Source organism: Choristoneura fumiferana, chromosome 26 (genome assembly GCF_025370935.1).
Source record: "Choristoneura fumiferana chromosome 26, NRCan_CFum_1, whole genome shotgun sequence".
NCBI classification, from domain to species: domain Eukaryota; kingdom Metazoa; phylum Arthropoda; class Insecta; order Lepidoptera; family Tortricidae; genus Choristoneura; species Choristoneura fumiferana.
The window spans coordinates 8,028,435-8,040,971 of record NC_133497.1 but is presented as its reverse complement, the minus strand read 5'-3'; positions in this window follow the sequence as shown (position 1 = coordinate 8,040,971).

The following is a 12,537-nucleotide window of genomic DNA, read 5'->3' as shown; positions in this document are numbered from 1 at the left end:
AAATCCAGCAATGTTACGTACAAATCCCATTGTTGTCTATTTTAACAACTTTTGTAAAATAAAGGCACAAGACTTTGTCAAGTTTAAAATAAACATTATAAAGACAATTGTTACCTTTTTCATTCTTAATTTTGTTTTTACGAGTTCTATTTTACTGGATACGATTGTAGTGACAGAGAAAATTGGATATTTTCCTTCCAATTGCTTCTATTTTTAGCGCTAGAACAAATTGACTGTTTTTCTCCAATTTGCTACTACTACTTATTACCTACCTACTTTTGATGAATTTGGCGATTTATTTATTTATTTATTAAAAAGTACATTTCACAGCATTACAGTATTGACCAATACACTGTGAAACTACATTTGGCGATATTTGGTATAGCGGGGCATTCAAGGGCGAAGAATCGATCAAGCTTGGCCTCTTTGACCTTTGGGGAAACGGGTGTTTTTGAATTATAATGGTTTGAAAGTAAAACAAGTATTTTATTTACACATAATATGATCGGTAATTTCGATAACTTAGAGATCAGTCTGTTGGCTTTCGTGACATTCTTACAAATAAAAGAAAAAGAAAAAAGGAAATAAATTTTGTCACGAAATGGTCCCAACTCAGCATGATGTCAACCTTGCGGCCGACGCTGGTCTTCCGTTGGCCGTAGAATTTTATAACATTATAGAAAGATAATCTAGCATAGTCTTGTCTCTAGGAAAACGAGTTTTAGGCCGCTCGTTTCCAGCAAGGCTACTACGAAACTCGAAACTCGAAGTTCGTGTCGTGCGGTCCCCCTGACACTTAAACTATTTAATACGAGAGCGAGAAGGACGGTACGATACGAACTACGAGTTTCGTAGTAGCCCTGTAGTGTCAAATCTGGTCACGTGACATATAGCGATAAAGCTGAAAATGTTGAGCTTTATCGCCGGAAATAAAGATCTCTTCAATTTCGGCAAAAACACTGTTATTTATTTTTTTCATTCACTCTACTTAATTTCTTTTATTTGTACCACTGCCCAACTGCTACTAAATGAGATAGAAATCAGCTTCCAAGACCAAGATCATTCCTGCAAGCAGCCATCTTGTCGCTGCTGCTGGACGCGGCGACTTGACGCTACTTTTTTGAGTCGCGGGAAATTCAAAATGGGGTCACGTGACCAGAGTTATGGCTGCAATCGAGCGACGACCGACTGCATGTCTGCAAGCAAAGCTCAGTCGCCCAGGTACTATAAGTATTATATGTATAATAACACTAAGAGTTAAGGTAAAATACCGTTATCCTCTTTATCCTGTTGTGTAAATACGCTCAATTTCCCTAAGTATATTTATAAAAAGTTTGCGGTTATTCCAAACCCTATCAGTTTTCAAAAAAGACACGACGCAGCTATGACGTGGTAAGTAAGTGAGTTCCACACTAAATATTATGGGGTAGTGATTCAGGAGAAGTGAGCAGAGGGCCTACTCCGAAGTTCGGTATCGTACCGTCCCTGTCGTTCTCGTATTGATTAGTATAAATAAGTGTCCGAGGGACCGAACGACCACGAACTTTGATTTTCGCATTTTATTGACGCCCTACAGGACCAACCCCGGATTCAGTTGGCTAGGTACTATATCGTACCAGTATTTTAGTGAGATTACCTGGGCGACCGAGCTTTGCTCGGGCTAAAACTTGTTAATAAGCGTTTTCCCAGAGATAAGACCAAGCTAGATCGATTTGTCATCCCCGAAAACCCCTACATACCAAATTTTATCGAAATCGTTGGAGCCGTTTCCGAGATTCTAATTATATATTTATATACCTTTATACAAGAATTGAGCTGTCGCGCGCGGCGCCCTGTAGTACCTAGCGCCCCGGGTAGCCGCCCCGATTGTTAAGTTGAGCTGTCGCGCGCGGCGCCCTGTAGTACCTAGCGCCCCGGGTAGCCGCCCCGATCGTTAAGTTGAGCTGTCGCGCGCGGCGCCCTGTAGTACCTAGCGCCCCGGGTAGCCGCCCCGATCGTTAAGTTGAGCTGTCGCGCGCGGCGCCCTGTAGTAGGTACCTAGCGCCCCGGGTAGCCGCCCCGATCGTTAAGTTGAGCTGTCGCGCGCGGCGCCCTGTAGTACCTAGCGCCCCGGGTAGCCGCGCAAGAGCCGCCCCGATTGTTAAGTTGAGCTGTCGCGCGCGGCGCTCTGTAGTACCTAGGCCCCGGGTTGTCGCGCAAGACCGCCCCGCCCGATTGTTAAGTTGAGCTGTCGCGCGCGGCGCCCTGTAGTAGGTACCTAGCGCCCCGGGTAGCCGCCCCGATTGTTAAGTTGAACTGTCGCGCGCGAAACATAGGTAGGATTAGGTTATGTTAAGTTTGCATCGGCCCGAAGGGCCAAAACTACACAGAAGTAGGGGCTCCGTGCGAGCGGAGCTCCGTCGACCCTGGCTGGGAAAAAACGCAACTGTGAAAATAAGCTTTAGTAAAAAAGCATATTGGGAAAACACGCGAATGGAAATTTATTTTGTCAAAAATATCGCCAAACTCCACAATATTTATTCAATGTCTAACCTACACTAATATATTGCTAGTTTTGTATTTGTTATATTGTTAGTCATATGTGTACAGCTAATTACATATTTTCCTCCTATATGGAATTACCCAGTAGGAATAGTATATGTATGCGTATTCGCATTTGAATTTACCGATAACCTTATTGATAAAATATGAGCATTAACAACAAGTATACCTTCAATCTAGCATGGATTCTTGTTGTTTTATAGGATCTTAAAGGACACTATGTTAATCTAAAGTAAGAGACTATTTGTGTCCACCTGCTACGATTCTGACAACCACCAGTCACCTCAATAAGTTCTTAGACTTTGCCTCAACACTCATCAGTCTTTTCAAACATGCTCGCCGGTTTGGGTACTCTTGACCTGACATTCCTTCATGCATCCTCTCCATATGGGAAAAAGGCGTGATTGTATGTACAGTCTAGGAAACAGAATCACGTACCAGGGTGGAAGCTTTGTGGTACTACCGTCATTTTGACATCCCATGCCAAATCATAGCGAAATAGATTATGAAAAGTTCCACCCTGGCACACGGCGGCCACGACGTACAAAATACGACTTCTGTACACGCGTCAATGTGTGCGTAAGATACACAGGGCTGACTATCGCATATAGCCGATAGATAACTAAGGCCGTCCCTGGTTATTGGACACTGTTGTGGGCAATTGTAAGGAGAGGCTACATTATATAGATCTGTCCACAGGGAGATGTTATGCCTGAGGACCGAAGTTCAAAGGAAGGAAGTTGAATTTATGCGTCACAGCTGAGAAACTTCGATGGCGCGATATTCGATGGATAGTTTCCATATTTGCTCACAAGATGGCGCTAGGAGTCGCTACAGTGATCTTATCACCGTTATATGTAAACTATAGTTAGGTAGGTATTTCTTTTATTTCACTCACAAATGAGCTATAACATGTATTTTTTCAAAATTATAGCTGTGGGAGAACATGGAGATATCTTTAAAATACTTTACCATACATTTTTCTGCAACAAGACCTAAAACGAATTAATGATTGAAATCTCTTTAGAGAAACGTGCACGCGGCATACTAAATACTGGCCACTTACATTTCGTTAGGTCTTAATTAAAAAAAAAAAAAAGAATTTCACGGCGGAATATTTAAGAAACTCTTTTCAAATATGTAAATGATAAAAAGAGACATAATATTAGGGATAGTAAAACAAAAAGTATTTCTATCGAAAATTTTACTATCCATAAGATGTGATGTGATTGTAATATTGTTTGCTCTGTCCTCTCAGTGATGCTGAAAGCAATTTTTCGTAAAAAGTGTCGAGCAGTTGACATTAAACTATTGAATCTTAGGTTATTTTATTTAGGTACACTAAAAAGCGTGAAAAAAAATGATAACAATAGTACATTGTGTCTTAAGGGCGGTAAATAAGGAATTACGAACGAGAGTCTATTAGAAGCCCGAAGTCTAAGACTGAGGGCTTTTATGAGTCGATGTTCGTAATTATAGTACCGCCCGTGCGACATACAATGTTTTTCATCACATTTGCAAGTAAAATTTTATAATTTGTAAAAGAAAAAATATAATTGTTCCAAATATTGGCGATACCTTAGGCTGTGCTCTTGGCAACGTCGCCCTCCCCCTCCCTCGGCATGCGCCGCAACGTGCGTGTGCATGTGGTCCATGTAGTCCTGCAGCACCGCGCGCAGCACCATCAGTACGGGCACTGACTCATTTACCGACCACGGGTTTCATGACAAGCACATTAAGGTCGAGGGTTTTATTTGTGGGGTTGCAACTAAGGTAGCCTGCATGTTACGACACTCTTTACGAGCAAGTGTGATGAAAAAAAATAGAACCGACTACAAAAAAACCATGAAAATAATTTTCTACCAGCCTGAAGTCGGTGCCTCAGCACAGCACGAGCCAGCAGGAGTGATTGAAGCCTAATGTATAGGTACTCGTGTGTAGGTGAGGTAGACGACTATTAGGTCCACTCGTGCTGGCTCGTGCTGAGGCACCAACTTCAGACTGGTAGAAAGTTATTTTCATGTTTTTAGTAGTCGGTTCTATTTTTTGTTATAATTTTTTTTTCGTACCTATACCTTCTTTATGTTTTGCATAGTCAGTAATTTTACTTGATTTCTAACTCTACACTCGAAATTTGTAATTTTCAGTTGCGCTTCCACGTTGTTAGAAGAAAATCAAACTGACACCAAAACTATCTAAATGTAAAAATATAGTATGAAAACTCGCTAAATCACTTAAACGGCGTAGGTACCTACCTAGTCGTAGAAAAAGTATTGTATGCAACGTTTTATGTCAAAAAAAACCTTGTGGAGTCTTCTTCTTTCGCTACGCTCACATCGTAACGCCACTCGCCTATTTTGACGCCTATTATACAATTGTTGCATAAATAGTAGGATTGTTTACCGTCTTATAGGTTACTGCCAGCGGCGTGCGCGCTGATGCTTGCGGCGCACGCGGATGCCAAAGGTTTCGTTGTCAGACGATGCCCAATTGGCACGATGTCTCGTATTATTGCAGCTAAACCAGGTGATTCTTTCATTCTTTTCTATATCCATCCTAAATTTTAATAAGCGCGTACTTAATGATTAATTAAATTTTAAGTTTTTATTTTATCGTGTTATGTAAATGAAACGATGCTGACGACACGTCTTTACTGTTCAAGGTTAGTAGAAAAGATACAGACTTCACTGAGCCCAATGAAATCCTGTCCGTGATATCCGCATGGTTTGCTGCCAATAATTTGTTTCTAAATTCTAAGAAAACTAAATGTATTAAATTCTCGATCATAAATTCATCTAACTCGAATTCAGTTTCTAATATAAAGTTAAATGGTCAAACTATTGAATTTGTAAAATCAACAGTATTTTTAGGAATAACGCTCGTTTCTAAACTGCAGTGGGGACCTCACGTCACAGCAATCGCGGGTAGATTGAGCTCTGCTGCTTTTGCAGTTTGGAAAATACGGCAGATAACCGATGTGGCGACGGCACGGTTGGTGTATTTTGCTTACTTTAATACGTACGGCCTTATTTTATGGGTATCTGCTGCAGACATTGAGTCAATTTTTATCTTACAAAAGAGATCAATTAGAGCAATTTATAATTTGAAGACGCGTGAATCTTTAAGATCTTTTTTTAAGGAAACAGGTATCCTAACCCTGCCGTCGCTTTATGTTTTTGAAATAATCACATATGTTAGGAAGAACATATGTGATTTTCCCACTAACGTCGATAAGCCAAAGGCTACTAGAAACACAGGGAAGCTTAAAGTTCCATCTTACAGACTGGCTAAAACCAAAAAGTCGTTTCTGGGAAATTGCATACGTTTTTATAATAAAATTCCAAAAAATATTATTAACGAAACGGATACAAAATTCAGATCTATTGTCAAGAAGACATTAATATCAAAGGCGTATTATAAAGTTAATGATTATATATCATGGACAGGGATATTTGGAAATAATTCCGATCCGCATTAGCGATCCCTTCAAATAGCGAACCTACTGTGTTAAAAATAAAGTTGTTGTTGACGCCAGTTTCATTTTTTAATATTTTTAAATGTACGTATGTTGAGCAACGCCATCTAAACGAGCGCTGCTAAGATTAAAATTCTTCCGCGCGCCGCCCGCGCGAAAAACATTAGTCAAAACTGTTTCCCTTATTTCTAAAAAAATAGAATGCACGAGCTGTTTCCTTCTCCTATCCCATTCCCTTCACAACCTCAGCGTATACGCGCGAAAGAGATGACTACTACGCCCTCAATCGGAAGTGGCCGAAATCCTTTGGATCGGGAAGACGAAGGAAGATGGCGCTTTGACAACAGACAGTCGCAAATATCCTTCGCTGCGCGTGCCATCGCCGCCGGCGTCGCTTCGCCACAAAATTAGTGAAAATTGACATTATTCTGGTAATCGAGAGCTCTCGCAACACGAATTGTGCATGTACAGTGAATGTGTTGATTGAAGAAGTGGAATGGTCCAGCCTGAGCGACCCAGGACTCCGGACCCAGCCCATCATTCTGCCCTCCTAACCTAATCAAATTATTAGGCACATCTCGCAAAAGGTAAAATTTTCCTTATAAACCTACAGTCCACTCAATCCTTTAAATGCAATGGCAGCTCCATTATTTTGGTCCATTCGAATCGGAAGCTTTAATTAACATATCTGATAGGTAATAACTTCATACGTGTAGATCGCGTAGTAACGTTTTTAACCTATTCACCCCGCCTTCATCAAAGTGTGTCCGCCATTGCATACTTATGGTCTGTCCCAGAATTCGAGATACTAAAATGACAGTCTGAAATGTCAAACGTAAAATAATGTTGCCAGCATAAAAGGAACAGTGCTGCTCCGTGATTCGGTTTTCGTAAATAACCGATAAAATGTTTATTTTACGATAGCAAAAATAACATTAATGCATTCAATATTCTACTTTCCATTTTACTTTATCCTACGATAAAGTGATGAAATCTAAGCACAGGTAAAAATTACAGTGTTCATCACTTAGTGCCAACGTAAAAAATAATACAGAGGGGCTACTACAAAACTAGAAAAACGAAGTTCGTATGGCACCGTCCCTTTCAATCGCGTATTGAATGAGATAAGCGTCAGCGGGACGGCAACATACGAAGTTCGAGTTTTTGCATTTCGTAGTTAGGGCCAGCTGGGCTACTACGAAATTCGAAAATCGAAGTTCAGTTCGTTTTCCGTCCTTCTGACACTACTATTTAATTAATACGTAAGGTAAGTGAGAGGACGTTACGGTACGAACTTTGATTTTTCGAATTCCGGAGTAGGCCCTCAGATATCCACACAACGCCATTGTTCATGTTTTTCGTATTCAAGTGGTATCAACCGATTTTCGTTACTTTACTCGTATTGTCATCGGATGTGATCAGTGCGTTTTCTCGCTGTTTTATTTAGATATTCATATCATAGAATAATAAATCAAATATTCATTATTCTCATATTATTTAAATTAATGTAAAACTACTTAGAATGAAATTGAAACTTAAACATCAACATCTATTAAAAAGTCGAAATATCTTGAAACGTCGCATTTTTATTTAGACCCTATTTTACCTTTTCTAGAATGTCCTAAGTGCCCTAACAATTATTAGCACATCACGGATCCGTTTCATATTTTAATATTTTACCGACATACCATACTAGGTACCTACAAAATTTTCGTAATGAACCGGTTGCGGCAAATCACTATTTATGAGACGCAAAAAACAGGTAACGCATGAAACGTCATTTAGTATCTCGAATTTCTGGGACAGATCATACGTACCGCATCGAATCGTAACGTAACCTTATTATTATGATTTACATTCCGCGTTTATCCATTTGCAATTATTGAGTTGGTGATAGGGCAATACGTTCCTATTTACCTATACCGCTCCCGCGTCGGTAACGGACATTGAGTTCCTAACCGCTAAATCTCCCGCTTATTTCCCGCATAATTTCGGTGCTAATTCCGATATATTACAGGTGTTATTTACCAAACCCGCATCTTTCAAGGGCATTTTCCTTTCCGCGTCTTTTCGTTTATTTATGTATAATATATATAGGTACATTACCTACCACGCACCCGCGTCGTTCAAGGTCATTGAGCACCTATTTTTCGACATTTATTATTTTATAACAACCGCTTGTTGTTTCAACCCCGCGCCGCGTTTATTATAAACAAAACAACACAACAATAGGTAAATACCTACCTAGACCGCATATCAAGTCATTGCGTAGGTACGTGATTTACTGTTTAGTTAAACATACTTGCCTAATTGTCCCGCGTTCAAAACCCCGCATCTAACATTAAGTAGGTAAACCTTACCTCTCAATAATAGGATTATAGGACATATCGTGCCTTCTTGATAATCTATTTCGTTGTAATTAAGTTACGCTGTAGGCAGGTAGGTACTTACCTATACGCTTACAAAACCGATACCGCGCTTCGCTAGGTCTTTTGATTTACCTGAAACTTAGTTCGGTTATCGTTGTTTACTGCATCTTGTTCAAGCCTGTTTTATAAATCTTGCAAATTTAAACTTCAAGATGTCGAAAGCGGAACCGGGAACTGAACTCTCAGAAGACGAAATAGAGCTTCAAATCGCTTTATCGCGTCGTAACTCCATATACGCTAGAATACAAAGCATTTACGAGTACTCAAAACGCGCTGAAGTTAACGAGCATGAAAGAGAATCTTTTCTATGTAATTGCATCAATTTAGATAATTTGCGTAATGACTTTCAAGACGCAAACAATAGATACATCTCTTTCAATTTAAAATTGAACCCTAAAATGAAGTTAGATGATCAATCATGGACCTCGTTTGAGGATTTATTTTGCCGCATTAAGTATCAGTACACAAAAATGACGTCTTCTGAAAGTTTAAATAAATCGGCCGCCAATAATATGCCTAAGCAGCAGACTAGGTTACCGCCAATCGAGTTGATGTCATTCGACGGCGATATTCGCACTTGGCCGTGTTTTTACGCTAGTTTTAAGGCGACCGTCCATGACAACAACTCGCTGACTAAAGCAGAAAAATTATATTATTTAATGGGCAAGTTATCAACAAAGGCCCAGTCCGCATTCGCCGGCACTACGCCGTGTGAAGAGAACTATGATCTCATACTTCGCTCGCTCGTTGAAGACAAGCGCATGCTAGCCTCAAGCTATTTAAACCAAATATTCGATTACCGGTCTTCGACATCCGCCTCTGTTCACAACTTGGAATCATTCTCTGACAAATTTGTCTCTGCAGTTAATGCTTTGAAAAATCTAAAAATAGATAATTTAGCAGATTTCATATTGTTGCATGTCGCCCTTAAAAAGCTCGACTCGGAAACAGTGAGATTGTTCGAGATGGATTCGCGAGACATTGAAATCCCGCAGTTAGATAGTTTGGTGAAATTCGTAAAGGGTCAACTGCGTGTTATGCATAATACCGATTCGAGTTCGAGTTCTAATAGTAACTCCGCGAGAAAGGCGACACCCCGTTTTCCTCATCTGACAAACCGCTAAAAATTCCGCAGCCTCAGTCTTATGTCGCGGTTTCGGACTCGCAGAAGTGTTTATGTAATAATATTATACACGAACACTTATACAAATGTCCCGCGTTTTCGAGTATGAATCCCAGCAGCCGCTATAAATGTGTAAAAACGCGCAACGCTTGCATTAACTGTTTGAGTATTAGGCACAGGACTGGCAGTTGCCAGTCAAATATCGCGTGTAAAGTGTGTGCTCTAAAGCATCATTCACTTTTACACTTCGAACCACGTAACTCGAACGCGACCGCACCTATCACAAACCACGCGCTGGCCGTTGCCGACAACTTCGCGTCTTTGAACTCACCGCCGCCGCCGCTTTTGGTACACGCCGCCGCTGCCACATCGCCCGCGCCGCTATCGCCGTCTTTGTCGCACGCGCACCTCGCTACACCGGCGCGCGATACGCACACCGATTATGAGTATGATTATGAGAATACGGACGCTCCGCTATGTAACACGTCCATTGCCGCGCCGCCGCAGACCGCTAACTCCGACAAAAACATACGCGCACATGGCAAGCAATGTACGTCGCCGGTTACGGTATTACTCGCTACAGCTGTAGTTATGGTTCTCGATAAAAAATAAACAACATTTCGTGCGTTGTCTTTTAGATAGTGCTTCGCAAAGCCATTTTATTACTGCAGATTGTTGCAATCGCTTGGGATTAAATCAACCTGATCCAAACAATGCATATACCAAAGTAAAGGGCATCGGCGGAACGGAAAAACCTGTTAAGGGTTCCGTCAATTTTTATTTTTCGTCTCGATTTAATTTAGACGTTCGATATAACGTTTCCTCGCTTATTGTCGATAATATTACAGACAACTTACCTACCGCGTGTGTCGACACTGCGGCGCTGCCGTATCTAAAAGGCCTACCTTTGGCCGACGAGTCGTTCCACATTCCCGGCCGCATCGACGTGCTGATTGGGGCCTCGCTGTTTCCGCAGTTGCTGCTGCCGGGTTTGGTCAGCAGTAACACTTCCGCGCCTCCCGCTATACAAACCGTGTTAGGCTACGTTATTATGGGGACGGTCCCCACACTACCGGTACCGCAACACAAAACTCCGCTTTGCTGTTTTGTCCAGTGCAGCAATGAACCGGAATCTGTCGATTCGGCATTAAAGAAATTTTGGGAGATTGACGAATCACCCGTCACAAAACCCATCAGTACGCAGTCATATGAGGAACTCGAATGTGAACATTTCTTTCGCGAGACTACCGAACGCGATGTTAATAGTGGTAGGTATACCGTCGCGTTGCCGTTTCGCTCGGACGTATTCTCTTTAGGAAACTCGATAGATGCCGCGCGTAAACGATATTTCTGTCTCGAAAGAAAGTTAGATTCCGCACCCGCCTTACGCTCCGCTTATAATGACGTCATCCGCGAGTATGTTGATAATGGGTATTTATCCCCGGTTCCTGTCACCGATGACGATGATAGTCACCCTGATTATGTCATTCCGCATCATCCGTTGTTCGCTTAGACAAGGCGACAACCAAAGTACGTATGGTTTTGGACGCTAGCTGCAAAACTCGTTCGGACGTGTCACTTAACGACGTCTTGCATAGCGGCTCGAACCTACAGGGTGATTTATTTACAATAATTCTAAATTTTCGCTTGTTCGCCGTCGCGCTTTCAGCGGACTGCCGACAGATGTTTCTTCAAATTGGAGTACGTGAAAGCGACCGTCGCTTTCAGCGTATTATGTACCGGTTTAGTTCAAATGAACCGTTGGTCTTATACCAGTTTAATCGCGTATGTTTCGGTCTAAAATCGAGCCCGTATCACGCGTTACGCACGGTACAGCAGCTAGTTATCGACGATGGTCACATGTACCCTGAAGCTCGCGATGTCGCTTCAAGTTCGCTTTACATGGACGATATAGTACACAGTGTGGGTCGGAGTCTCAAGCCGTTGAGGTCGCGCGTCAACTGATTCAGCTCTTTAAGGGGGGTCAGTTTGATCTGGTCAAATGGACCAGTAACTCGCAAATTGTGCTGGATAGTATACCAGCGTCTCATAAGGTTTCAGAGCAATTAGAATTCGAAAAGTCTATGGAACAGAAAGTTCTTGGATTACGCTGGTCTAGATCTGATGATTGTTTTCGATTCCAAATCTCCGCGCCCGAGACCAAGTGCACTAAGCGTACGATCTTGTCAACAGTAGCTCGATTATGGGATTTGATGGGTTTCGTCGCTCCTGTCGTATTGTATGCCAAGCTGCTTATCAAGGAGCTGTGGTTATTAAAGCTGGGATGGGACGATGCACCTCCCCGTCATATAATAAATATGTGGCATAAATTTTGCTCCGATCTTCCGCGATTAAACGACTTCCAAATACCGCGTCATATAGGTGTTAGTAATAATTGTGTTGTTCGATTGCTAGGCTTTTCAGACGCTAGCGAGCGTGCCTATGGCGCGGTCATTTACGCTCACATCACTCGTGCCAATAATGTCACCACGCAATTATTGTGTGCTAAATCAAAGGTATCACCTGTCAAACCTTTGTCCGTCGCTAGACTTGAGCTTTGTGGCGCCGAGTTATTAGCGAAGTTACTTCGCCGTGTACATGATACGTACAATCCGCGTTACAACATATCAGCTATTTATGCTTTCACGGATTCCAAAGTGACTCTTTGCTGGTTGAATTCCTCTCCACACCGATGGCAGACGTTCGTAGCAAATCGTGTTGTTAAACAATCGACAATATTCCCGCTGAATATTTTATCATGTTGCCGGTACTGATAATCCCGCAGACTGTTTGTCGAGAGGTTTAACACCTGATAAATTGATCGGTCATCCATTGTGGCTACATGGACCTTCGTGGGCCAGTTTAGATCCCAGCCAGTGGCCTATAAATAAGGTAGATGTGGCTGACGTTGACGTCATACCTGAAGAAAAGATTCACGCTCATCCGATCATCGCTGATAAAGAATGGGA